Raw genomic sequence first — 27,975 nt, 5'->3', positions numbered from 1 at the left:
TCATTTAAAAGCTCAGTGTATTTTTACAAATTACGTAATGGCTCCAGTTTGGTAAATGAACAAATTCAGCTCAGTGACCTTTAGCAATATATTCAAGATCCTTCATGCAGTACTGAAATCCCACTCTCCCCTTCATTGTCCTTTTGATGCATATCACATCTAGCCTACAGCTCAACAGAACAGATTGAAAAATAAACAATTAACTATTTTATATATTTTATACAATTTTAAGATTAGAACTTGCCAAAACTCATGGATAGGCCTGATCTCAAACTTGGGCTACATCTGTCTAAACAATCAGGCTGCTTTTGACCCAAGCTTTCAACACTCAGCTTTAAAAAACACATTCAAAGAATTCAAAATAAACTTAATTTAAGGTCATGTAAATAAATTATTTTACTTTTAATTATGCATTTTACTTTTAATTTATGTAAAATGTTGGTATGAATTTTAATTATTGTTAGGAAGTTTTGTATTTTGACAGCTAGTGATATGTGTCACCTGATTAGCACAGAGGAAGAAAGAGAAAATACGGGCAGGTAAGTTAACTAGCCTGTTTTTTTGCTTAAAAGTTAAGCAGGCAAATATTTAATAGCTTTGATTTTTATGTTATACTCTTTCAGTTTTATATTCATATTCAGTAGACATATTCATGTCACTAATGACCATAACTGGAATAATTCAATTGCCTGGTCATGGTTAATTTGCAAACCCAGGAAAACAATACCAATTTTCAACATTTAAATCAGAATCATAGATATTCAAGATTAACTTAAAAATATGTATCAGGTGAAAACGAGGATTCTAAAGACCATTAATCCAGGAAGAAATGGGCAAGTCATAAAATATACCAGTCTGAGCAGAAGTTCAGGTCTATACTGTATAAAGTCTACACAAACCTGTTTTTATCCCCACCATAAGGTGAAAGGTTGAAACAATCCTTGGAACTGTACAACACAAGAAGTGACAAGACATTACCTGGCAAGCAACAGGGAAAGTCATATGATCCAAAGTCATAATGACAGTCGTTATTTAACAGCACTTGTTCTCCCTCATAAAGCATAGACTGAAGAGTTGTGAGCAAAATCTCCCTGTCAAGAATGAAACAGTGATTAATGTCAATAAATTAGTACATGTCTTAACTGCCTACATAACCTGAGAATAACTCATTGTCATGTCTTTTATGCCCATAAGCATACCTTGGCCTACATACTTCTGTTTTTCACTCTATTTGATGGGGCAGTCTTCAAAGGATTCCAATTTCTCAACAACACATATGAAGGGATTTGAGCTCCTAGGACGAGCCACAGGAAAATAAATTTAAAAAGCAGAAGCTGAACTTTGAAATTATCAACATTCAAGAACAGGTATGAAACCAAATACTGCAGGTTCTCAGTGTCCATAAAAGATTACAGTCAGTTACACTCAGAAAGGAAAGAAGCTATGGTGATGGCTTTCAAAACATAAAAAAAAAAAAAGCAATCTGTGAAGAAAAGTCCAGTACTGGTTGCTCAAAACTAAGCAAGCCTAGATTCAGAGGCCACAAACAGAATTTCTGCAGGTATCTGGTGATACAGTACTTTATAGACATTGAAATACTTGGATATGACTTTGTATCCACTTGCTTTTTTGATATCCCATTAACAATATTAAATGACTGACTAATGTGTGAGCCTCTCTTGTACATTCTTTTGCTGTAATATCAAAGCACTTTCATACTGGTTTCCTAACTTCTGTGGTCATTTAAAAATGTTTGTTATATATAATCAAGCTTTTTGTATGAGGACCGAGCTTTAAATTTGGACTCTAAGTTACCACATTTGCAATCTCATCTGATATAGACAAGCAACATGATTGGATTCATTCAATCTGTTCACTTTTGAGAATACACCTTAATTTGAGCTTAAGTTCCAATGGCTGTTTTTTGATGGCCCATGAACAGAAAAAAGAATTGTATTCCTCAGGAACCTAATATTTTTCAAGTTACAGCTCAGCATCTAATCAAGGTTATTTTGGTTAATAAAGCAAAAATTCCATCAAAAGAAATAAATTATTTTCTGAAAATTTTAAGGAGCCAAACCTACCCTGGGAGGATCTATTCTATAAAGCAGAACAATTCTGTATGAACATTGGATGTGTCCAGATACAGCTATACAGTTTAAAAACAAAACAAAACAAAACAAAACAAAAAGTAGTTATGTCAGACCTAATTTAAGGTTGTGCATAATGTCAAACAGATGAAAATTCAGTTTCCACTCAATAGGCAAGAAGTAAAGAAGATAAGGACACTATCTATGTTCATTTCCTCCTAATATTTCCTCCTAATATTTGTTGTCATCATGAAATCTAAAAGTGAAGGTGAAGCTTTAGCAGGTTTGATAACAAGGAATTCTCAAGGACATTACAGCTTAACACAGACAGGGTCAGAAAAAGTAAAACCAAACTGCTGTTGTCAAACCTGGAGTTCAAAGCAAATCGATTTTGAAACTATAAGACATATACAGGCTGTTCATCCGAATTCAGGCAGTAATGGTTGTACACCTTATCAAAAGCCTTCTTTCAAAGACTCCAGTTGGTGCACTGCCTTTGCTCATTATTTGAGAGCAGTGGAAAACATGTGCTGAATAGCAAGTATGTTACACAAAAGATTGAGCTAGGAGAATGGAGGAAGACTAATGCTGATATGTCCACCACAGAAAAACAAAATGTACTAATTGGTTTTGTCAGAAGACAGAAGCAGGTGCTCTCTTCATGATTTAACAAAGACCTGAAGGCTGATTTGTGGTAACAGGCTGATTTGCTCCATTGGCAACAAATTATCAGGCAACACAAGGGTCTGCAAAAGGAATACTCAGTCCTCATTTTTATAGTATGGGCAGAAAATAGGTAAGCATGCTCTAAATCAATAAATTCGTGGCTTCATTACGGAATTTTATATGGTCATGTTCACAGCAATATCTGAATGCTTCAGAAAAACACAGAATTTTTCTAGAACAGAATAGGATCTTCACATTTCTACTGCCAGGAAAAGGGGAAAAGCTGAAGTTTGAAAGGCAGCAGAGCTTAACCCAATTTAGAGATTGGCAAGCAAAGCATATACAGGAATGCTACCCAGATATGAGTAGTATCTGGTTTTTGAGAGTACTTTGCATTCTTATAGTTATTTCTGTGCCCAAGCCTCCGTTTCTGATGGATTCAGTAGCAGCTGTGTATGTTTAGCACTTTCTTTGAAACACTGGCTTATAGTTAACAGAAGTAAGTAAAACTTGTCATGACAGAGAGAATTCTCCTACGCAGGATCCATCTGCTTTACCCTAGCAATACCCTTTCACTTCCTGTGAGCCCTTCCCTCATTCTCTGGATGGCCTTGTTGTATATGGAGTGGTGATTCGTGTCAAGAAAATGGTTGATATTGGTGGAGAGGGGGAAGATTTGGGAGTGTGGCCATGGGCGTTGGAGGGCCCCGCGGTTGAGACAACATTAGACTCTTAACAACAAGGCCATCAGGAATATAAAAGAGTTTAGAGGGAACAAAGAAGGGTGATTCAGGAGACTCCATGCAGTCTCCGGTTTCTTGTTCTCCAGCCATTAAGGCATGGATGTTTCTGGGTGTTTGCTGTTGTTGTTACATTCAAAGTTGTTTGACCAATGAAAAGTTGTTTTGAAAAGAACTGCTGTGGAGAGAAGGGTATAAGAGGGGAGCCTGTCCTCTAGAAAGGAGAAGAAAGAAGAAAAAAAGAAAAAGGCAGCATGATGAAGTTACATCAATAAAGAAGCAGGAAAAAAAAAGTGAAGAGGAACAGGTTGGCAGAATGGAGACCAGGACAGGAACAGGCATATTGATCGCCTCATGAAGATAGGTTCGGCCAGACTCAGCAAACTGCTCAGAGAAGCTTATACAGAAAGTCGCTGGAAAGAGGCGCACTGGAGCTGGAGAGAAGCTCCAGCTGAGAGAAGCGGACCTGTGCACACAACTGCCTCTCGCTGGTAAGCCGTTGCGCATTATGGGGAATCATACGTCCTTAGGAACAAAGACTGTCCTGGTAGCCTTACAGCTTATTCTCCTTATTAACAATTGGACAGTTTATGAGGCTGAAATATGGGACCGAACTGAGGTCAAGGTGTGGGACTCTGCAACTAAAAATGACAAGGTTGCAGTGGGATTGCTCGGCACCTGGCGAGCAATCTTTGAGGCCTTAAAGAGCCATGTGGAGCCACAATCACAAACGTGTGGCTTGCCAGATAGTGAGGGAGCTGCGGTCTCCTTTACTGATCTGACTGCTACGCCATGGGCCCCTCTGCTGCTACAGCCATCGAAGGCTTTTGCTGTTACGCCCCCTGTTGACCTGGACGTGCCTTTTGACCCAGGCCTATTGGCCTTCAAAAGGAGATGGATACGCTTTTCTTCGATCCGGGAAGAACGGGATACATAAGGCCTGAAGACCGAGTTGCTTGACAACTTAAAGCGAGACATATTGTTCAAAAGGAATGGAAAATGGAGACTGCTAAGTTACGGAACTTAAAGGATTGTTTGATACCTTTCCTGATTGTATGAATGTATAGGCATACTTGGTTTAGTATGTAAAGCAATGTTCTTTATATTTAGAAAGTTTGATGTTTGTGTGTGCGTGTTGGTGGAGCGTAGACTCCCCGCACACCCAGTACTGTTTACTTGCCTTTTATACCTTTTAGAAATATTTGTTTTATAAATATTACAAAATTCAGATTGAGTTGAGACCTCATTTATAACAGCCTCAATGTTCAATGGATGCAACACTGATTTATTTTTTTTTTTCAGCAATAAATGGAGCCAGTGCATAGACAAAGATGATAAATCTTAAATCACAATTATAAATACCAATCAAAATATTCTTCTTTTACGTGTTTCACATTAGGGTACATTTACAAAAATTTGCAGCCTTCCACACAGCTATGCATACTGCATACTGAGTGAGGTAGAGTGTCTCAAAGAAAAAGTATGCCATCACATGATTAAATGTGAGATCATATAAACAAATTCAAGTTAAGCTTTCATGGAATTTAAAAGCACAAACTGTAGTTAATTATGTAGCAACACAGTGACACTGAATCATCAGTGGGACATTTATCTTTAAGGGCATTAATCTCTATCTTTGAGCAAACAGAGAGACAACTGCAATCACCTCAAACCTGGGACCAACTTTATCATTACAATTCTAAGGGAAAAATAGGAAAACATATTTTAGCAATGAGGTTCTCATACACTAGCTGACAGTATGTCAAAGCCCTGAGTGCACTCCCCCCACTCCTAGGAGTTTTGTTGGCTACACAAGGTCAGCTTGATAAGAGCTGTTGTGAAGAAAAAGCTGTGTGGGGAGGCCCCAGCGAGGGTTCCCCACTTCCTCAGGGCTGCTGTTAGCTGTGACTTACCTCCACTTTGGCTATGTTGCAGATGTGTTGTAGCCATGTCTGTGTCTGGCCAGGTAAAAGTAAGTTTCACACAGTAAAGTGAAATGTGTGTTGGTTTTGTTGTTGTTATTGTTTTGCTTTGCTTTTTTATATGACATAATTGAACTGTCCAAGACATTTACACAATAAGTTGCTGAAGCCAAAGGTTTGAATGAGTTCAAAAAGGAATAGGACAAAAAAGTGAGGATTGCTCTATGCCTGCCCTCTTGTTCTCCTTCTAAGCACCATCTATAATATACCATCAAAATAGAAGACACCAATATAAACAGAACTTCAGACACAGCCTTCATGATACATTGCTTTGGAAGAAAAAATATTTTAAAACAAGTGCATTTTTTTCCTATTCAGTGTCACATTTTAGTTATTCTGAAGTCTTCAGGGTCACAGTTGGGGGCAATAACTAAGGAAGGAAAACGTGAAGAAATAGCAAGTGTAATCAGCAAACTTATTATTTGAGTAGTGTTGAATGTCTTGGTACTATTTGAAGAAAATAACTAAATTAAATGGCAAACAGGACTAGAAAGACAGATCATGTCTATGGTATGCATAAAACTGTCAGTTATCATTACACCTGAAACAGATCGTGAGACTGTGAATCATTTTGTAGCAATAGTGAATTTACTGCCCACAGCAAAATGTATTGTTCCAATTAGCCTTGTGCACTTGTAACAATAATAATCTCAATGCACTTTGTTTTGAGGATCTCAAAGCTCTTTGCAAATGTTTTCTTCTCAAGTCCTCTGTTGCAGATATTTGAATAGCTTTTTATTAGTTTTAGAACAAGCAACAGAAATAATAAGGAATGTCATTGTATCGACAGAATTTTATTCTTCATGAAGTGAAGACCTCATTCACATTCATGAGATAAAGCTTCATTTCCAGGCATTCCACTGAAAACACTGGAAGTACTTACACAAGATTATCTGAATATATATGTCAAAAATCTCTCTGAAAAAAAAAAAAATATATATATATATATATGCATATATATAATAATAATAACCTCTTCTTGTATGTCACACCCTCTGAATGCATTGCAACTCATAAAGCACAGGCCAGATTATCAGACGGTATAGATTTGCATAAATCCTTTGAAATTGATTGGAACTCCAAAAAAATACAAAAATAGAGGATCTCAAAATTTGTATTTCATTAGAAGTTATAGAAAATATTCAAGTTACACTGCCATTTTCTATTTGCCTTTTATCAATGTTTATACTGTCATAGGCATTTGAGGTTTAGGATTATTTTTTTCCCTATAACTGCATTTTATAACACTGCATGAATGATGAGCACATTTCTGCCTTGATAAAGTAAAACAATATATAACAGTAAAGCTAACACTAGCAACAATTTGAATTACTATGAGTGTTTTTAAAAGCTCCTAGGATCCTGAGACATTTAAGATAAAGACTTTAAGATAAAGACATTTAAGACTCAATAAGTCTCCAGTGGTTTGTTTTCGTATCTTAAACTGATTCTTTTGTACAGTGCTATAGCTTCTCTGTAGCTTCCCCCAAATCAGAGAGCAACTGCAGTGCCATGCAGAGGTTTTGGTGTGCTGCACTGTGTCCTGTTCTTTTCAAATTTGCCAGTGCCTGCTATTGTATCACCAAAGTAGGGTGTGACTTGATACACGGACAAGTGTTTGGGAGATCACATCAGTCATTCTTTTGGTATCACAGCTACACCTGCCCCTAAACAAACAAACAAACAAACAAACAAAAAGTCAAGTCTCACTGAATGTTTGTAGTTACAGTGTCTGCTCTATTTGACAGTATATGTATGTGTTCCAGGCACAAATGGATGCACACAAATGCACACATTTATGATCAGTTACATAAAGGCTCCTCTGCTCTCCTCTCCTCTCTGTGCAGTCTTCATAAAAAAGCATCAGTGTCAAAATTCTCCTGTCCTGTAAAAAGACATAAGAAAAGTCAATTTCTCTTCTGTGCAGTGTAATTTTCTCATTTTGAACAGCAATACAGTTCTATTTTATTGCAATGACACCAGTTGCTGCTCTTTTAAGTCCTTAAGTACAGAGGAGCAAGAAAAATTCAAACTCCTTGCCTAAACCCTACATGGCTTTGTTAAAGCCAAATTTTGAAGCCATGGAGGGATGATAAAAATCTTGGCCATTGGCTCAAAAAAATCTGTGAAGCAGGGCAGTTTTAGGCAGGTAAAACTAATACAGTTGGTGAGCATAGCCTTCCTTCCATTCAGAGGAGCCTCAACACTTCTGACCAACTCCCACAATGCAGTAGCCTTCTCCATTACACAGGATGTGTTATGCACACTGGACCACCACTTCACTCAAACCTGCCTTAAATGAGACATCTCTGATTCCAGTTTCCACAGCCATTCATACTTATATGGTATACCAAAAATTGTTTTTCTTCTAAACTCCTGAATTGGTCAAGACTCACAGCAGTGTCTCTAATGTACTTTTTTCCAGGTCATTCACATTTATTGGTCATTTGGATAGGTCATCCTAGCTCAAGTTTTCCAACAGCATCAGGATGACAGAGCTGAGTCTCCTTGAACTCTTGAAATGTCTAATGTTCTGCTTAAGTCCCTTGCCACAAAGGCTATATCAAGAGCTCCTTGGCTCATTTGGTTGAATAGTACCCTGGTGGATGGGTGTACTCCTGAGGAATACTTCTGTTACTAGTTGTGCGATATTTCACTGGCCTGGGATATGTGGCTGAATACCTTTAGCAAAGTGGGTACACAGATAAAAAGGGGAACTCAACTATATGGCATTTCCACCCAGAGAGAGTGTCTTTGAGCTTTTAAAGTTTTAAATGGCAGGGAAGTCGTGATATCCACTGGATTCCTAACATATCAGCTGCATCAAACCAATTGCAAGTGCTACCTGAATCACCGGTTTTCCCACATTTATTTTGCTGTGGGCTCCTAGAACTGGCTTCAGAATATTACAGTAACATGTAATTTTGCAGGGGAAAAGAATTCAAGCATTCCTTTGTTACAAAGAAACTACTGCACTTGTGATTAGGTACTCAGGAGATGTACTCTGGACAATATTACTCTGTGCATACCTCAGAATTCCTGTTTATCTGCATGGCATTTATATGGGGGAGAGCGGGGGGGGGAGAGAGAGAGAGAAGACTAATTATGGTCTTGAGCTGAAACAGACTCAAAAAGGCAGGTGAGGGCTGCAGGGAGCTGTAGACCACCAGGCCTGCTGTGGCTTTGCTAGAGCAGAGATATGGACTGTATTAAATTATCTGGAAGTTCTCTTTGAAAGGCCTATTGTTCTCTTTGAAAAGCCTAACGTTTTTCCAAATTGGTGATGTAAGAGAAGGCAGACAGTTTAGGCAACAGCTTAGATGTCTGCCTTGTTCTACAGTGTTTAATCTTATCTACCTTTCCCTTCATTATTCTTTGGGGAGTAGGTGGAATGAGATCATCACAAGCCAGTGTCAATAGAGGTTAGAGGTTCATGAGATAGATATGGATCCATAAGCCCTGAAATGTAGTGAATGAGATAACTAATATGTTTTGACAGACAGGTTCCTCTTCCCTTGCAGCCACTGTTCAAGAGAGGGCTGATGAAGAACATTTGAGTGGCTGTTACACTGTATGCCTTGATCACTACTCTCTAACCTAATTAGATGCCCTTGCATGGAGTCTATTCTTTCTTAGTAATCAGTGAGCCTAACAATTAAATGGGAGTGCAACAGAAGAGATTGCATAATGCAATGAAGACAGCAAGGGGGGGTACAACAAATTCTTTACAGAGGTAAGGCTGGAACAACTGTGCTTTGTGCAACCCACTTAATTAGATAGGTTGCTCACGTGTAGAGACCCAGCAGTAGGCAAAATATCTAGAAGTAGATTCTATTTTCCCTTTCCTGCAGAAAAGGCCACATACTGTCACCTTACTTCTCTATTTAATAATCCACGATACATGATATAACCCTTGCCAGACTTCTCTCTTGCATTTATGCATTTAATTTTTTCCTTATTCTACAGTTTTGCCTTTATACAGTACATAACACAATAGCATCAAAGTGTTGGTTTTGTTGTTGTTGTTTTGTTTTGTTTTGTTTTTTTTAGGATCATTCATCTGTCAGTCTGTCAACCCCAGATCTGTTTAACAGATCAAACTGATTATAGGCAATCATTTCAGAAGCAGTGTAGTGCTAAACGAGACCTTCCCAATACAAGTTGAAGTTCTCAGTAAAGCTCTATACTTGCCTTCTGACCACAAGAACCCTTGGCACCTAACTGATATAAGTGATTTCTTGTTACATGTGAATACATGTGAATATTTCAAAGAGTTTAATATTTCTACAGCCTTCCAACATACAAAAGAGATCAGAGAATTCCCTTGGATTAAGGGGACATAAATTTGCCACTCAAAATAAAGAACAGTAGAAAAAGTGCCTTGTACAGATGAGCTTATAAACAAACACCATCAAACATTTAAGAGAGAACAATTCCCAAATCAGTAGACCTGATGATAACCTAAAGCAATAAGACATGCCCTAATGCTTCAGAAATCATCAGCTCTCAGGGTAGAAAAGAGTTCCTTATGAGTTCCTACAGAAATGACTTTTATTGGTGAACCGGTGTTCAAGCTGATGCTAATGTCCCTGTTGCCTTAAGGGAACCAAGCAATCCTCTTTCCTTCTGGAAGCCTAGAAGGTATTAGACAACAGACTTTGGAATGTCCTATTTCTTGTGTTCACTAAATGGGAAAGTTTCAAGTCCACTGAATCACATTTCATACATCATATTAATCTATGATGTATGAAACGTGATTTCTTACTGCTACTGTTGACTTGGCTCTAGTATGGCTGGCTGTTCCAGCCTTTATTAATCAGCACGCCTAAGACATCTAAATAGATCAAACAGCATGGAATCACGCTGCCTGTTGGCAGTGTTTCAGTAAGCTCACAGTTCATTTCCAAGTTGACTAAACCTAATTAATACACATCTCGAGATAAAACATCAGTAGGGATGTGTTGGAAACTCGGCATATGCAAACAGGTTCATAAGAACATCAGTGATAATTGGAATTTTAGATAGCAATGCTACTTGCAGTGTCAGGATAGTAACCATTCCCATGGAGATTAAGAATTTACTGAAAATTTATTTAGAGGCTTTCACAGTCTAAGTAATGGAAGATTTGAGCAGATGGAGAACCCTTTGCCTCTGGGGCAAAATTAATACTATCTAAATGCCTGTACATGTATTTCCCAGACTGCTGCATGCCCTGAGAGATCTCCTAGTTATTATTCTGCCATTTTATTTCAGAAGAATTAATGACTTCTTAAAATATTTTTAGGTTAGCAAAGGGGATGACAACAGTGAGGTGGGAGGCCACACAGAGTGCAATGTCTCTTCATACTGAAAGGTTTCCATTTCTCCTTCTTTTGGAAATTTTATTTTGCTCCAATGCCTATCCAAAATAGCCCATGTCTCCTGCGTGACAAAGCAACCTGATCACAGTTTTCCATCCTGCACTGCGGTACAACTGGCACTGCCAGTGACAAGATTCTTCACACTAAAAAATATCAATAATATCACCACTAACATAACAGTGATATGCACAAGCTTACAAGAAACCTGCAAGAGCAATAGATTTCTATAGACACAGCCTGGTGAGCAGCCAATATTTAGAAGTTTTCCAGCTTTGAAATGAAATAAAACTACTTGATCTTAGGTACCATCAGCTGCATCTCAGGGTGTGATGATAGATGACATTCAAGGGAGTACTTATTTAATATTTGTATTCCTTAGAATAACAAAACCCCTTGCCTACAAGCTTCCTGTGGTACTTCATCCTTCTGAAGCTCTATAGCCTGCATGTTGTAAGAGCCAGGAAGACACACAGTTCTACCTGCCAGGAGACAACTGGCTGAGTCATCTCCAAAAAACAGCACAATCCTGAAAAATAATCTCTCTTGTTTTCTGTAGCTTGGGAGTAAATCTAAAATTCTAGGATATGTCACTTTCTAGGATGAACAGAAATAATTATGTCAAGCTGAAAGTTTCCTTTCTCAAACTATGCCAAATCATTGCGGTATGTAAGTGTGCATTAACTTTCATTTAATAAGCCATGCAAAGCGCTTGCTGGCTCTTACGACATTAGCATGTACTGCAGGCTAATAGGATTCTTCCCACCATGCTCAGAGGAGCAGGACTATCTAACCATCTATCCGTGTCTATCTTGGGTACAAAAATATTATGCGCAGGAAATACCTGGTCATGTCTTAAATTTTACAAAGTCAGCCACCAACATCTTAAAAGACTGAAACAAACTTACTTTACTGAAACAAACACACATTAAAAAAAAAATATATATATATAAAAAATAAATAAATAACCAAACACACCAAATTTATTTATATATCGGATCTTTAATATAAAGCCCTGTATACAATTCTGGTTTACAGCTCAAACAGCAGACCAAAACATATACTGAAATTCCTTTTTGCTGTGGCAGGCGGCTTCTATCCTGAACACCAGATAAAATGTTTTGCCCTGGCCCTGTGAGAGTTGTAGGAAGATCTGTTACCAAAATGGAAGGTCAGAATGTGAACTACTGGTGTATTTTCCAAGAATTATTGACCGAGGGTGGGTTGTGTTTTTGTTTTTTTTGTTTGTTTGTTTTTTCCAGTAACAGGATAAATGCTTTCAGAAAAAGGACTAACACAGCAAAAGGTTGGAAATATTATTTTCTTTCTCTGTGTTGGAAGAAGCAGGGGAGGAGGGGCAGAGTTTCACTGTTTATTTTAAGGAATGAGCATTTTATACAAAGACTGAGGCCATTATCACTGTAGTCACAGACCACACCAAAATAGGAGTGGATAGGATGTATCCCTTCACCATTTTAGATTACAAATCAATAATTCCAATACTATATTTAATTTGAGTGTATTAATGTGTATACTCAGAGCTCAACAATGACTGTCTTTTCATCTGTAGCTATGATTGAGTGCATCTCTTGTTCCAGCTGTGTTGTTTCCTAGCTGTCTTATTTGCACAGAAGAAAAAAATGCTGTTAACCAAGACACCCTCAGGACTCGCTATGGTGAGTCAGCCCACAGCACTCGCAATAGACGAGGGCCGCCTATTCCTGACAACCCCTTTTAATAGCAGAGAAGACCCATTACCCTTTTGCTCATCACTTTTTCCCACATTTCACAGAATCACAGAATGGCTAAGGTTCAGAAGGACCTCTGAATGTCATCTGGTCCAACCCCACTGCACAAGCCCCTGCAAGCTGGGGGGGGGGGGGGGGGGGGGGGGGGGGGGGGGACGGATATTGTGTAGGTTTGGATTGGGTTGGGTTGGATTGGTTGGTTGGTTGGCTGTGGTGGGATTTTTTGTGTTTTTGTTGTTGTTTATGTTTGTTTGTTGCCAACTCAATAGTTACTCTGCTGTTGGTTAAAAAAAAAAAAAAAGGCACAGAAAATCTTAGTGTTCTGATCACTTGATAAATGTAATCTCCATCATGAGCAGAACTTTCCCCACCTGGATTAGAAAGATGAGAGTAGCCAACACTTGCCTGTTCGCCAATCTATAACTAAAGTATAAGACGCAAAGACGCAATATGTTTTACTTGAAGTAGTAACTTCAGAGTACATGAAGAGAATTAAAAACCTTACTAGTAATTGAGATTTACTGATGAATCTCTGTGATGTGAATAGTAAAAGCTTTTTTTTTTTTAAAAAAAAAAAAAAAAAAAAACTTTCAAAAGTACAGTCCTCAGTTTTGGCATTTTGACATTCTTTTCCATAATGAAATAGAGCAAATGCATTGACATTTTTTAGGGGAAAAAAATGATTTTTTTCTGACTTTTGTATTAAATTATTAGGAAAGTAGATGCATCTTAGCCCATATTAGAGCATTCTTACTAAGATATGAAGTGAATTATCATTTCAGCACAAAATCAAAACATATGATTTTTTCCAAATATTTTTGTTCTGCAAGTGAAACTAATTTAGTGAAAAAACATTTTAAGTATAAATGTTCTTTTATAAAAGAAAATACTGACTACCTCTAAATATTGACAGATAAATCAAGCTAGATATATTGTTTGCTAGATTGAATGTTAGATCCATTGGCCTTCAAAGCTATCACATTTTGCAACCTATATTCAATTGCCTTACAGCAACACACTTTTCTTTATCCTCTGTCAAGCAAATACCTGGCATACTGTGTGCAGTATTGTCAAACAACATAATGTTTCTTTCCCTGGAGTATGGCATGCAGGTTGGGAGGGGAGGAGAGAAGTAAGGATTATTTTAATTTAACTTTCAGTTCTCTCTCAGACAAGTTGCTCAGCTCGCCATAAATTCATCACCACATATCTCAGCTATTCCCAGTATACTTCCTTCAAAAATGTATTATATATGGATGCAGTCGTGAAGTAACACAAATGTCTGCAACAATTCCATGACAGAGATTCAGGAGGAATAGTGCAGCATCTCTACATTTTCTAGCAGCTCTTTCTTAAACTGATGAAGCGATTAAAATTAAACACAGTATGATCCCAGTTGCTGTACAACTGCTTGGAAAATATTGCTTAAATTAATTGTCCATCTAACCCAAAGAGCTCTAAGGTCCAACACAGCCTTTACAAATGTTGCTGTCACTGCAGAAAGAGCATATTAGGAAAGAAGGATAGCTATTGAAGGAGGAAAAGGCAAACAGCCTCATGAACAGGAAAAAGTTAATAGCTATTACAGAACTGGTATGCTACAACCCATTCAACAGCTCTCCAAAACAAAGTACTATTGGATTAAATTTTCTCAGGCAGGATATTTGTCTGAAATTCTAGAGCCATCTAGACAGGATTAAATAGGATAAGAGTGTTCCCCATGATAATAAATGTTAAATCCAGTGACTGAATGAGAGGCTGAGGGTGATCCTGTTTGTGTGTGTGTGCGTACAGGCATTCATCCCACTGTATGCAACGGCTTCCATAGGCTCAAGCAATTTGCCTGCATTTCTGGCACAGCCTGCTATTCTACATGCACACAGTTGTACACATTAAATATTTACCATTGTGGAGCAGAGCGATGCTCTGAGTTTGCAGTGCTGGTAATGATCATGTCCAAGCAACTCTCTAATAAAGCACAGATGTGCTTTCAAAATGGAACAGAAGTGCTGGACGCACATATGCGCACATGCATGCGTGCATACACACGGAATACACTATGGGTTATTTACATTATGCCTGGTATTGATTATTACCAGATGGTAGGGGAAAGCAATAACTGACAGATTAACCATATGGATCTGCTTTATTTTACCCTGAGTTATAGGTTTGCAGTTCTCCCTCCTCCCTTTTTGGCTCAGAAACCAGTGACATGCTAAGAGGAAAAAAATGTAAACTTACAGTAAGGAGCACATTTCCATCATAAGCTTCCCAGTGCTACTCTCAGGGATTGAGCTACATGTATCTTTTTTTAAGGGGATTGCAGTTCTGGCACCATTTCCTAAAGCCTCAGCCAGTACCATAAGCGAGAGACTGTTACAGACCAATGAACAAAAAGTGGTTTAATACTAATGAGACTTGCAGACAATAGATCCAAACTGAAGAAGCTTAATTTAGGATTCTGCTTTTCACACGGCGATTTCAGCCAGCCTCATATAACAACGTACCGACAAAAAATCCAGAGTTTGAAGTTGTCAAGGCATCATTCTATTCTGAAAACTGGGAGCCCTCAGCAGTGATTTGAGCTTCAAAGCCTTGGCTCTGGAGGCTTTCTAAATAGCTGCTCTTCCTACAAGAGTCAGATATAGCAGGAGCTACAGACTCTGGTAAAGCAACAAAGAAAAGCACAGTCCCCACCCAGCTGTGACCTTCTGAGACTTGTGCATTATGCATTAGATGGCTGAGTGTAAATGGATACTTCAGAAGGCTTAAACGAAAAAAATGTCTAATTGACAAAAAAAAAAAAAAAGCTTTTGGTCTTTCTGCTTAAAGTGGTTTTGAAACAATGTATTTTCTGTATAGTTTAACCTTTAATTTCTATTGTTTTGCTTGGCAGCCACCTCCATCCCACTTCCAAGGGCAGAGGGCAAATAACCTTCTATTGCTCATAGGTTTTGTTTATATATATGTACTATTATAGCTATCTAACCTTTCTGCTTTTCAAATCCATCACTTATGCCTACTTCCAAACAAGTTGTCATAGATTTTTCAGTGCCCTCTAGATCCACAAAAGAATCCCAAAATGTGGCACAGTCATCAGAGAAACAACATACAGAGCTAGGACAGAATGTAAAGAGACAAAACAAACTAGGAAATCATCACCAGAAAGTAATATGAAACATGTTTCAGTGTGCTATTCACATCTTCTGAAGAATACAGGCAGATTGCAGTCTCTCTGGCACTCCAAAGCATTAATCCCTCCTTTCAGTTCTTGAGTCAAGAACTGTGACACGTAGAGTTTGTGAATGGTCAGTTTGGTCCCTCAGTTTTGTGATTGTTTTTGTGCAATCTTGGACAACTGCTTTTTAAATTTATGTTTTTATTACATTTTCTCAGCCCTAAAATGGGTATAAACATTAAACGATGCAGGGAACTGCTAGGAGAATTTGAAAGGCATTTTTGAACTCATAGTTGAAAGCCATGCTACATCTAATCTAACTCTGTCTGGACATAATTCTAAAACCACAAAGAAGCTGAGAAGGTTGCACCCAATCTGGTAAACTGTTCTTGGCTGAAAATTTAATAGCCTGCTGGAACAAATGGCAAAAGCCCTGCTGATTTTAACACAGTTAGGATTTCACTCCACTAAACAAAATCCCTGATGAAAGTCATGCACTTCAAATATTTGCCCACTGTAGCCCTGCATTTTCAATTTCAGAAAGGTATTTTGTAACCCAGGCATGATTGCAGCTTTACAAAATATTATTAAATAGAATGTCAGTGTTTAGTGAAACCTATAAAAAATAAAGTATTTGGTCATAAAATAATTCTGTTTTGTAAACAAAACATATTCAAACTATATGAGCAAGAATTTTTTTTCTATTATTATTTATGACAAAACCTAACAGCTTAACACTCTGCAACACATATGATCAATGCCCAAAGACATATTTTAGAAAACATAAGGCCATTTGTAGTATTTCCCCTTCCTCAAAAAAACAGGCATAAAGTGTTCAATTTACTACAATGCTCTCATTTCACCTACTAAGCCTGTGACAAATCCAATGTGGGAATCAGTAGGTCTTAAATCCCAGACCAATGCATTATCAGATAAACCACACTGTTTCCTTTTGTGGCATTGCTGCTCTGACTGTAAATAAGACAGGAAGCTAAGTCAAGGAAAAATTACTAATCTGCTAAAAAAAGAACAAAGGTTATGGATGTCTCCATGCAGGTGAATAACAAAGTAATATGCGAGTGCTTCTCTTGATAATGGAAGCTCTGCCTAAAATGACTTGTGTGCCCAGGTCTAGTGTTCTTTCTGCGGAGAAACAGATTGACATCCAGTGACAACATCCTAAGTAATTACTCAGAATGACATTACAGTTGATTATTTTAATGTGTTGGCCCTTACTTTGATGGTCCAACTTTTATCTTTTATCTAGAAAAATCTTAGAAAGAGGCACAGCTGATCTGAGGCCCTTTAGCTTCAGCCTAAGGATAATACATTCATGCATTACTTCTGGGCTTGTGGAGTGGAAAAGTTAGTAGGATGCAGGGACAGGCTATTTAGATTTACAGTGTTGTAATGCAGAGGATGAGCACAGTACAAAAAACAGATGCAAATGGGCACACCAGGAATCATGGTAAAAATCATTAAACTTCAGCCATAAATTGTGGTTACACATTAAATGCTTTTCCATAACAGAAGATGGAAAATGTGCTTTCTGTGGAAAACTGTTTGGAGAGCAAACTTAGTACAGAGCACATCATGGTAGATGTGCAAATCCAAACATTCACCCTAAAAAGTCAAATTCAGAAATTTTATTTTTCACACTGTTTTCACCAAACCAGAAAATGCAAGCAATATTTGATACCCAGCTTTGCTCCTGATTCCACTCTGTATTTTAACTCAAAGTTTAAGGCATACCTAACCAATATAAATATTCTCTAAGGAATCAGAATATCAGAGTAGGATTTAAATGGCAATGTGTATTCAAGTCCTTCCATATGCAGTACAGGCAGAGGACAAGTTTACCTACTTGAGATGCTATACGCAACGTACCTCACAAATGTTCAAAATACCGCTGAGTTGATAGAGGCCCTGAGTGCAGCTTAAACACATTCAGTAGCTCTGCTAGGTTTCTTGACTTAGCTTCTTCCTTACTAGGAAGAAGTAATACTATTTCTGCCACCAAGCAAACATGCCATTTATATGACAATATATATGCCATATGGTATGTTACACAAAGGTGTGGACCCCTTCTTATATAAAAGTTTGTAAGAAATTTTAGCTGGAGTAGTTATACTACTTAAATCCAAAGCTGTGCATCTGTTTTGCAGGAAAGAAAGAAAGAAAAAAAATAATAAAAGAAAAGAATAAAAAAGGACATTCTTATGCTGCCTAAAGTTCTATCTTAGTGTTCTGGCACACTGTGACAACAGACTGAAATTAGATGAAACAGGTGTTCTGTGCATCTTCTTGACAGATACTGCTAAGCAGTGACCCCTGATCTACTAGAGACTCTCTATTAGAGACTCTCTATTAGAGAGAGACTCTCTAATACTCTATTAGAGAAAGACTCTCTATTAGAGAGTCTTTCGAGGCTGTAGAACTCGAGGTTGGGAATGACAAGGTCGAGTCCCTTTGGGTTAGGATCGGCAGGGACAACAAGGCTAGTGTCCTGGTCGGGGTCTGCTATAGACCGCCGAACCAGGATGAGGAGACGGATGAGGAATTCTACAGGCAGCTGACAGAGGTTGCAAAATCATCAGCTCTTGTACTCGTGGGGGACTTCAACTTCCCTGACATATCCTGGAAGCACAACACAGCCCTGAGAAAGCAGTCTAGGAGGTTTCTGGAGAGCGTGGAAGATAGCTTCCTGACGCAGCTGGTTAGTGAGCCTACCAGGGGAGGTGCCCCGCTAGACCTTCTCTTCACAAACAGAGAAGGACTGGTGGAGGACGTGATCGTCGGGAGCTGTCTAGGGCAGAGTGACCACGCAATGGTGGAGTTCACTATTCTTGGCGAGGCCAGGAAGGGGACCAGTAAAACCGCTGTATTGGACTTTCGGAGGGCTGACTTTGAGCTGCTCAGGACATTGGTTGGTGGAGTCCCTTGGGAGGCGGTTCTGAAGGGCAGAGGGGTCCAGGAAGGCTGGGCGCTCTTCAAGAGGGAAGTCTTAATGGCGCAGGAACGGTCTGTTCCCACGTGCCCAAAGACGAGCTGGCGGGGAAGAAGACCGGCCTGGCTCAACAGAGAATTGTGGCTTGATCTTAGGAGGAAAAAGAGGGTTTATAAGCTTTGGAAAAGTGGGCAGGCCACTAAGGAGGACTTTAAAGAAGTAGCGAGGCTGTGCAGGGACAAAATTAGGAAGGCCAAAGCTCATCTGGAGCTCAATCTGGCTACTGCCGTTAAAGATAACAAAAAACGTTTCTATAAATACATCAACACAAAAAGGAGGACTAAGGAGAATCTCCATCCTTTACTGGATGCGGGGGGAAACTTAGTTACAAGAGATGAGGAAAAGGCGGAGGTGCTCAATGCCTTCTTTGCCTCAGTCTTTAGCGGCAATACCGGATGTTCTCTGGATACTCAGTACCCTGAGCTGGTGGAAGGGGATGGGGAGCAGGATGTGGCCCTCATTATCCATGAAGAACTGGTTGGTGACCTACTACGGCACTTAGATGTGCACAAGTCGATGGGGCCAGATGGGATCCACCCAAGGGTACTGAGGGAACTGGCAGAGGAGCTGGCCAAGCCGCTGTCCATCATTTATCAACAGTCCTGGCTATCGGGGGAGGTCCCAATTGACTGGCGGCTAGCAAACGTGACGCCCATCTACAAGAAGGGCCGGAGGGCAGACCCAGGAAACTACAGGCCTGTCAGTTTGACCTCAGTGCCAGGAAAGCTCATGGAGCAGATCCTCCTGAGAGTCATCATGCAGCACTTGAAGGGGAAGCAGGCGATCAGGCCCAGTCAGCATGGCTTTATGAAAGGCAGGTCATGCCTGACGAACCTGATCTCCTTCTATGACAGAGTGACGCGCTGGGTGGATGAGGGAAAGGCTGTGGATGTGGTCTACCTTGACTTCAGCAAGGCTTTTGACACCGTCTCCCACAGCATTCTCCTCAAGAAACTGGCTGCTCTTGGCTTGGACTGGCGCACGCTTCGTTGGGTTAGAAACTGGCTGGATAGCCGGGCCCAAAGAGTCGTGGTGAATGGAGCCAAGTCCAGTTGGAGGCCAGTCACTAGTGGCGTCCCCCAGGGCTCGGTGCTGGGGCCGGTCCTCTTTAATATCTTCATCGATGATCTGGACGAGGGCATCGAGTGCACCCTCAGTAAGTTCGCAGATGACACCAAGTTAGGTGCGTGTGTCGATCTGCTTGAGGGTAGGAAAGCTCTGCAGGAGGATCTGGATAGGCTGGACCGATGGGCTGAGGTCAACTGCATGAAGTTTAACAAGGCCAAGTGCCGGGTCCTGCACCTGGGGCGCAATAACCCCAAGCAGAGCTACAGGCTGGGAGAGGAATGGTTGGAAAGCTGCCAGGCAGAGAAGGACCTGGGAGTGATGGTGGACAGTCGGCTGAATATGAGCCAGCAGTGTGCTCAGGTGGCCAAGAAGGCCAACGGCATCCTGGCTTGTATTAGGAACAGCGTGACCAGCAGGGCTAGGGAGGTGATCGTCCCCCTGTACTCAGCTCTGGTGAGGCCGCACCTCGAGTACTGTGTTCAGTTTTGGGCCCCTCGCTACAAGAAGGACATCGAGGTGCTTGAGCGGGTGCAGAGAAGGGCGACGAAGCTGGTGAGGGGCCTGGAGAACAAGTCCTACGAGGAGCGGCTGAGGGAGCTGGGCTTGTTCAGCCTGGAGAAGAGGAGGCTCAGGGGTGACCTTATCGCTCTTTACAGATACCTTAAAGGAGGCTGTAGAGAGGTGGGGGTTGGCCTGTTCTCCCACGTGCCTGGTGACAGGACGAGGGGGAATGGGCTTAAGTTGAGCCAGGGGAGTTTTAGGTTAGATGTTAGGAAGAACTTCTTTACAGAAAGGGTTTTGAGGCATTGGAACAGGCTGCCCAGGGAAGTGGTGGAGTCACCATCCCTGGAAGTCTTCAAAAGACGCTTAGATGTAGAGCTTAGGTATATGGTTTAGTGGAGGGCTGTTAGCGTTAGGTTGGAGGTTGGACTCGATGACCTTGAGGTCTCTTCCAACCTAGAAAATTCTGTGATTCTGTGATTCTGTGATACTTGTGAATCCTAAACTACCTCAGTTTTCAACCTGGTGTATTGAAATAGACCTAATTCAACGCTGTGGACAATAACTACTCCAACCGTCTAGTTTTAATCCATTGCCACAAATCTGCTGGATACCATAGAGGCAGTTATATTGTCCAAAAGTGCTTTAGTCAGTGTAGCTCATTTCACACATTGAACCACTGTAAACAATGCTAGCCATAGCACTTTTTTTGCTAGTATAACTGTGATTCCATTAGTAGGGTATTATCAAGAAAGTTATCCAGTAAAGCTATCCGTAAAGCCAGGTCTTTCATTAGGAATGAAACTGCTAACAAATCTGACATTTAAATTGCCATTACTCGCCAGCTGAGTTATCTTGCTGAAATAAATGGACCATCCACACCTCACAGAACTACTGCTGCAAGCTCTTTGCTCCATACCGATGATTCAAGTTTCTGGGGTTTTCTTTGCAAGCAGAGTCTATGGAAAACATTACTGTTTTTTGAAGTTCAGAGGACCAAGCTACTGCTACAAAACAGTTCCTGATATGATCTGCTACTACTTCCACACCTACTGCAGGCTTTTACCTGCAGTAGCTTGGAAAATCCCCTAGGCTACATGGGAAGTTCCCAAGCTCCGGCTCAGCAGAAGAAAATCTAGATATTATACTGATAGAAATAACTACCTCATGGTTAATGTGAAGTTCTCCTACATGGCTTTGGGTAAGTATTTTTGTTGGTTTTGCTGCAGTCCTCCCACTGGTGAAAGGGAATAGCCCTTTTCCCCTTACCCACTGGCTGTCATGGACCTTACACCTCCCTGCAAGCATAGAGAGAGTCAAAAGTAGACCCCTTAGCTTTCAAGTGCGTTCTGGAAAAAAAAAAAAAAAACTGATCAAGAGCCTGCTTGCAAAAGAATTGCAAAGCTCTTTCTGCATGCTGCTGTACTGGTCTCAGTCTTTTTAGTTGAAAATATAAGCAGCAGCAATCTTGGAATGTCAGTCAAAGAGACTCTTAGCTCAGGCTATGGCCACATGATCAAAGAGGCCATGCTGCATGTTTACACTTGGAGCATAAAGTGAGTATGGAGCAGACCATGCAGTTGAAAGCCTGCAAAAGAAACAAGCTACATGCTGAAAGAAAGACATTTGATCACACAAGAAACAGCCTTGACTCATTCAAGGGTGCTTTGGGACAGCTCAGAGCTGTATTCAAGTCATGTGGTGGCTTTGTTGCTTTTCAAAAAACAGGACAGATGGATTTGCCTTGGGTTCATGTGCCCCTGGCCTACATGTGATCTCATGTAGCTGTTTACTAGGATGTCCATTTGGTAGGGAATGAAAAAAAAAAATAAAATACAAGTTTGGTGATTTTTTATTTTTTAAGCCATGGGGTTCCTGGATAATCAAAACCCTGTTTTCTTTGGACATACATATTAATGTGATAGACTATGGGTTACAGAGGTATATTCAGATTCTGAAAAGACCTTCAAAAACTGGAGGTTAGTAAATACATGTAGGCAGCAGGAGGGGGCTCTTGATTCCCTTCATGAAAAGAAAAAAAAAAAAAGCACAGAGAGAGACATAACCTTCCACATCTCTGTACAATAACTCAGCACAGAATTATAGCCCTATCTCACTTGCTTCACACAAGAGTAATGCACATGAATGAAGGTACCCTGGCCCAAATTCTGCTCTGCCTCCTTTCATCAGCCAGCATGCTCAGCCAGAGTCTGACTAATACTGCGTAATTGATGGCCTGGTAAGTAACAACATTCACAGCAGCTGAGAAGAAAGAGATTCTTGTTGAATAAATTGGACCAGAATTAGAAGGCAAGCACTCCAACGTTTCTAGACATTTCTAACGTATATTTCCGATATCTTGTTCACTTGCTTCAAGAGACACAGAAATGTACATATGTTTAAGACAGCTCTCTGTGCCCTCGAGCATTTCTGAAGCTGCATTTTTAGAGTTTAAAAGTTAGTATACCAACTTGGTGTGATGTATTTGAAAAATATTTGCTTGAACAAAGGAACAAACCAAAACAAACAAAAATTACTATTTTCATTGCTGCCTTTTGCTCTACAGGATGCCATCACAGCTTTTCAGTATATGAAAGGGTCTTATAAAAAAGATGGAGAGCACCACTTTGCTCAACCAGATAATGATAGGACAAGGGGGGATGGTTTTAAACTACAAGAGGGGAGCTTTAGAGTAGAGATTAGGAAAAAATTCTTCACTCAGAGGGTAGTGAGGCACTGGAACAGGTTGCCCAGAGAGGTTGTGGATGCCCCATAGCTGGAGGTGTTCAAAACTGATTTAGATGAGGTCCTGGGCAACCTGATCTGGTGGGTGGCATCCCCATGTTCATGGGCATCAAATCAAAGCTCCTATGACTTTTTTTTTTTCTTTCAAAAAAAAATCTGCTGTTTTTTTAACAATGCACAGATCAGACTGACATAACCTTAAAGAAATGGCTCTTGACTTAAAAAACAACAAGAAGATATTTGTGCTTATCTCTCTGGGCATGGTTCTGCACTCTCTCCTAGCTATTGTACCCCATTGACTCTCTACTTTCAGAGCTCTCCATACAGAATGTCTGGATCTTAAAATGTTGTTTGGCAGTAAGTACTATGGTCTTGGAGGTTTTCAAACATATGGGAGAAAAATGCGATAATCCCTTTAATTCTTTATATCACCAGGCTAACCCAAATGTGTACACCCATTTGTGTAACTCAGATAAACAGTCCATCTTTAATCTCTTTGCCTTCTTTCTCTGGCTGTTTTCTTCGCACTGAACCTAGGCACTAACTATCTCCCTAGGAGGCAAGAAGGAGAAAGGTATGGAAGAAGTGTTAGCTCAACTTGCTCATGCCTTGAGACGCTCAACTTGATGACAGATTTTGAACAATTCTGAAAGTTATGATGGTAGTTACTGGCCATTGTAATATTCTTTTTTTTTTAGTACTTGAAATAAAACAGAAAAGAAGCAAAACTGTTCTTTCATTTTCTACTAATGTGACACAATCAGCTTACTAAATATGGTAAGGGCATAAATCATATTTTGGTTTTGTCTAGCTCTTTTTCATAGATTTGTGGAAAGCTGGGGGTGGGTTGAATTTTTGTGAAGATTTCTTTACTTATCAAATGGCAAACTCTTCCATAAATAATCTCCAGTGATCTTTTGCTGATAAAAATGACACTCAGATCAGAACAAATAAATGAGAATCAGATTGTTTAATTCCCTGTTCAAAAGAAGAGACTGGATTAATGCAGTGATGACATTGAAAACAATTGTGAGTGGATAAAAATTTCTGTTTAACTACATGGACAGTATTCAAGCCTAAAAGTTCTGTATTTGTAAGGTGCATTCATTTCTTCAGAGTGCTTTATAAATGTTAGAAATCAGATCCTAAAAGGCTCTGAGATCCTTAATTTCCTACTAGGAGTGATTCAAATCAGAAAGACTTTTTGTAAACAGACTATACATTCTCAGACTTCTAAGAATTGGGTTGTGGATGAAGAGGAAGTGAACAGAAAAGCTAGCACTTGATCTCCAAAGCAATAGCCTCCTGCCTGCTCAGGTTCATCAGGGGGATTGGAAAAAGATGATCTTTAAGGCCCCTTCCAACACAAACTGTTCTATGATTCAGATCAAAATAAACCATCTTTTCTCATCTGGCCTTTTTTTTTTTTTTCCAGTGATAACAGTTCTTAATACAGAGTTTCTTAATAAAACAGTTCTTAATAACTGTGAGTTTCCACCATTCACTCAGTCTAGTTGTCAAGACATCCTATATTCAGCATTCAAAGGCAACAGCCTTTATCATGACCACTGCCATCATAATTTATTACAAAGTGCTCTAACAGTACCTAGATACCCATGGTCCACATTAGTACCCAATGTGCTAAGGATCAGCCAACTGCTTAGCAGTGCAATTTACTCCTAATGAATAGATCCGCTGGAGATAAGCAAAGTCGTAATGAGTAAGTCCTCCCCATTCATAGAATCATTAGAGTTGGAAAAGACCATCAAGATCATCTGGTCCAACCATGCCCCTACCACCAATGTCACCCACTAAACCATGTCTGTAATACCAGGTCCAACCTTTCCTTAAATACCCCCAAGGCCGGTGACTCCACCACCTCCCTGGGCAACACTGCTCTTTCTGGGAAGAAATGTCTCCTCATTTCCAACCTAAACCTTCCCGGCACATCTTGAGGCCATTCTCTCCAGTCCTATCACTAGTTACCTGCAAGAAAAGGCTGACCCCCTGCTCCCCACAACTTCCTTTCAGATAGTTGTGTCAGTAAGACCTTGCAATCTGCCCACATTTAAAGAAGCCAAGGGATAAACCATTGGTGGTTGAATCATTTGCAGTTGAGCCTGGAGGCAGTTCTGAGCAACTGAGACTGTGAGTTTTGATTGAAAAATGTTTACACCCCAGACACTGTTATCCAGAAAACATTTCAGAAACAGATTCAAAGTACTTAGGTCACAGGCTGCAGGCCATACCATAAACCTCAAAGATTACTAAGTAGCTGAAAAATCTACTCAAATTCATTGTGAGATTCACAACCTTTGTTAAGCATCATGCATACACTTAGAGCAGCCCTCAAGCTAGATAGCTCTAAAGTTATCTTGAAAAGGCCTTTATTAACCACAATGATTAACTACAATATTGGTACATCCTTAAATTGCAAAATTTTTCAGGAAAGATAATACACATTTGTCAACATACTGAGTAACTCAGTGCCACTGTCAAGTACAATGGCACTCCAACCTCCAGCTCGAATTTTAATCACAAATATGAAGTAGGAAGTAAAAATTACTAAAAATAGGTGTCAAACGTATAAAAATACTGTGTCAAACAGATGATTTTTTGAGTATGCTCAGTAAAATAAACAGGGTTACTAGGTTTAGGTTAAGTTTTGTTTTCAGTCATTTCAGCGTTAAAGCAAACAGTTCTCAAGAGATGTGAGAGTACATATTACAGATAAAACCCTCACAAAACAAAAGTGCAAGGTCTCACAGAAATCTATATATATGCTATACTTAATTTGTCACTTCTGTTCTTATTGTTTCTTCCTTTTTTTTTTTTTTTTTTTTGACTTTTACTCTTGAAGTAAGTTTTCCTTCCCACACATTCTCTGTCCATCGTTCACCACCTACCATCCTATAACAATAATAATAAAGGGATTTGGTCTGATTTGATGAAATCACTGTATTCATTTAAAAATAAAAATAAAAAAATAAATAAATAAACAAACAGAAAGGTGATTTTTACTTATTTTTTACTAATGTTTTTTTGTTTTCTTCCTCAATTCACGTACAATGTATTTGTTGTCACAGCTTCTGGAACTGTGATGGCCCCTTTAAGAAATATATTTTCTAAATAAGTTAAAATTAAGCTATACAGGAATTGATATGAAGCAATGAAGTATTGCATTTAGCTCTGGGGCCCCCAGAACAAGAAGGACATGGACCTGTTGGACCAAGTCCAAAGAAGGGCCACAAGGATGATGAGAGGGCTAGAAAACCTCTCCTATGAAGACAGACTGAGGGAGTTGGGGTTGTTCAGCCTTGGAGAAGACAAGTTCTCTGGGGAGACCTTACAGCAGCCTTCCTGTACATGGGGCCTACATGAAAGCTGGGGAGGGACTCTTTGTCAGGGAGTGGAGTGACAAGACATGAAGTAACAGCTTTAAACTAAAAGAGGGTATATTTAGATTATACACAAGGAAGAAATTATTTACTCAGAGGGTGGTGAGGCCCTTTTTCCAACTCTTTCTCACTCCCATTACTACCCTATCCTCTTATCACCTCTTTATGACTTATCATCAGAAATATTTTCAGTAAGTTTTCATAATGATGATGCTGATGAGATTTTGATGAGACTTCAAATGCAGTAGAAGGGGCAGAGAGAAAGGGAAATTAACTAAGTAGAAGAGTTATCTCACAAAGCAATTATCTACAGTAACACAAAACTTAGCAGATTGGTGCCTAGTAAGAATATACGACTAATGCTGTGTGACTGTATCAAGAAGACCAGTTTCCCACTAGAGATCCTAACACATTTCTGTATAAGAAGTAATTCCATTTGAAACCACATTTTCAAGCTTGCAGCTGCCCTCAACATTTTTTTTTTTTTTTGAGTTTTCTGCTTCCTTTTTTCCATAATTATTTTTGACAACTCTGTTCCTCCTACTCAGCCTAGTGCAATGCAATGCAGTGGAAAAAGCATTGCACTTACACCAAGAAAATGTGCACTTGCATTATTTACTTGTCCTTCTAACTCTCTCCCTCCTCCTTAGGAAGCCCCAGACCTGAGATACAACAGAGAACAAAAGTGGAGCATGCACTCTTATAGAAATGAGAAAGAAAACCTTTATGCACTCCAATGTGAAAAGTATCTGGCCTGGTATTAAAGAATTGCTTGCCTCCTACCCGCACCCACAGTTTCTCCCCAGTACAACTTGACCACCTCAGACTGATCTATTTGGTAGCTCCTCCTTAGCAGTTTCTTAGGACTGTAAGATGGGCTAAAAGCAATGTTACTTTGCAAGTGATCCAACACAAGCTGTATCCATGCCTGGTTTCCAATGGTACTAATCACTACATGATGGCTTCTAGGCTTCAGTGCTATTTGACATTGTAGTAACACTGAAAAATTGCTACAGACCTTAAGAATTTGCCCTTGCAGGTTTCCTGAAGGCTGCAACACTGGTCCTTGGGTAGGAAGATAGATGGCAAGTGAACCTCTGCCAGGCTTCAACTCAGAGGCAACCCAAACACAACAGTAAGTTAAACATCACCCTCCTCCTCAAAGAACCACCTTACCTGTGTCTGAAGTCACACATTTTCTATCAGCTTCATATTACCTTCCTGGAAGACAGTCTTGGAAGACAGATCCATGCCTTCGTATCTGTTTAAGGCTGGAAGAAGTAATACAACCTCTCTTCTTCCTCTTCTCTTTCAGTAATACTATCAAGCATATTCAATACTACAGTTCTAGTAGATGAAAAAAAAGAAAGCCTGGAGGTGTTCAAGTTCAGGTTGCATACAGCCTTGGGCTACCTGATCTAGTGGGTAGCATCCCTGTCCATAGCAGGGGCATTGGAACTGAATGAGCTTTAAGGTCCCTTCCAACTTGAGCCAA

General features: G+C 39.7%; 1 long non-coding RNA gene across 1 annotated transcript; it reads right to left on the bottom strand.

The window, feature by feature from the left end:
* Positions 1 to 405: 405 nt before the first annotated feature.
* On the bottom strand, positions 406 to 27,975 carry LOC311432774. Its single transcript, XR_014690319.1, has 4 exons — positions 27,657 to 27,975; positions 7,189 to 7,363; positions 1,200 to 1,294; positions 406 to 1,091 (listed from the first exon to the last, which is right to left on the bottom strand). It is a non-coding gene; the product is annotated as an uncharacterized lncRNA (long non-coding RNA).

Source organism: Aythya ferina (genome assembly GCF_964211825.1).
Source record: "Aythya ferina genome assembly, chromosome: 2".
Taxonomy (NCBI): Eukaryota; Metazoa; Chordata; class Aves; order Anseriformes; family Anatidae; genus Aythya; species Aythya ferina.
This window is presented reverse-complemented; position numbering and strand designations above follow the sequence as displayed.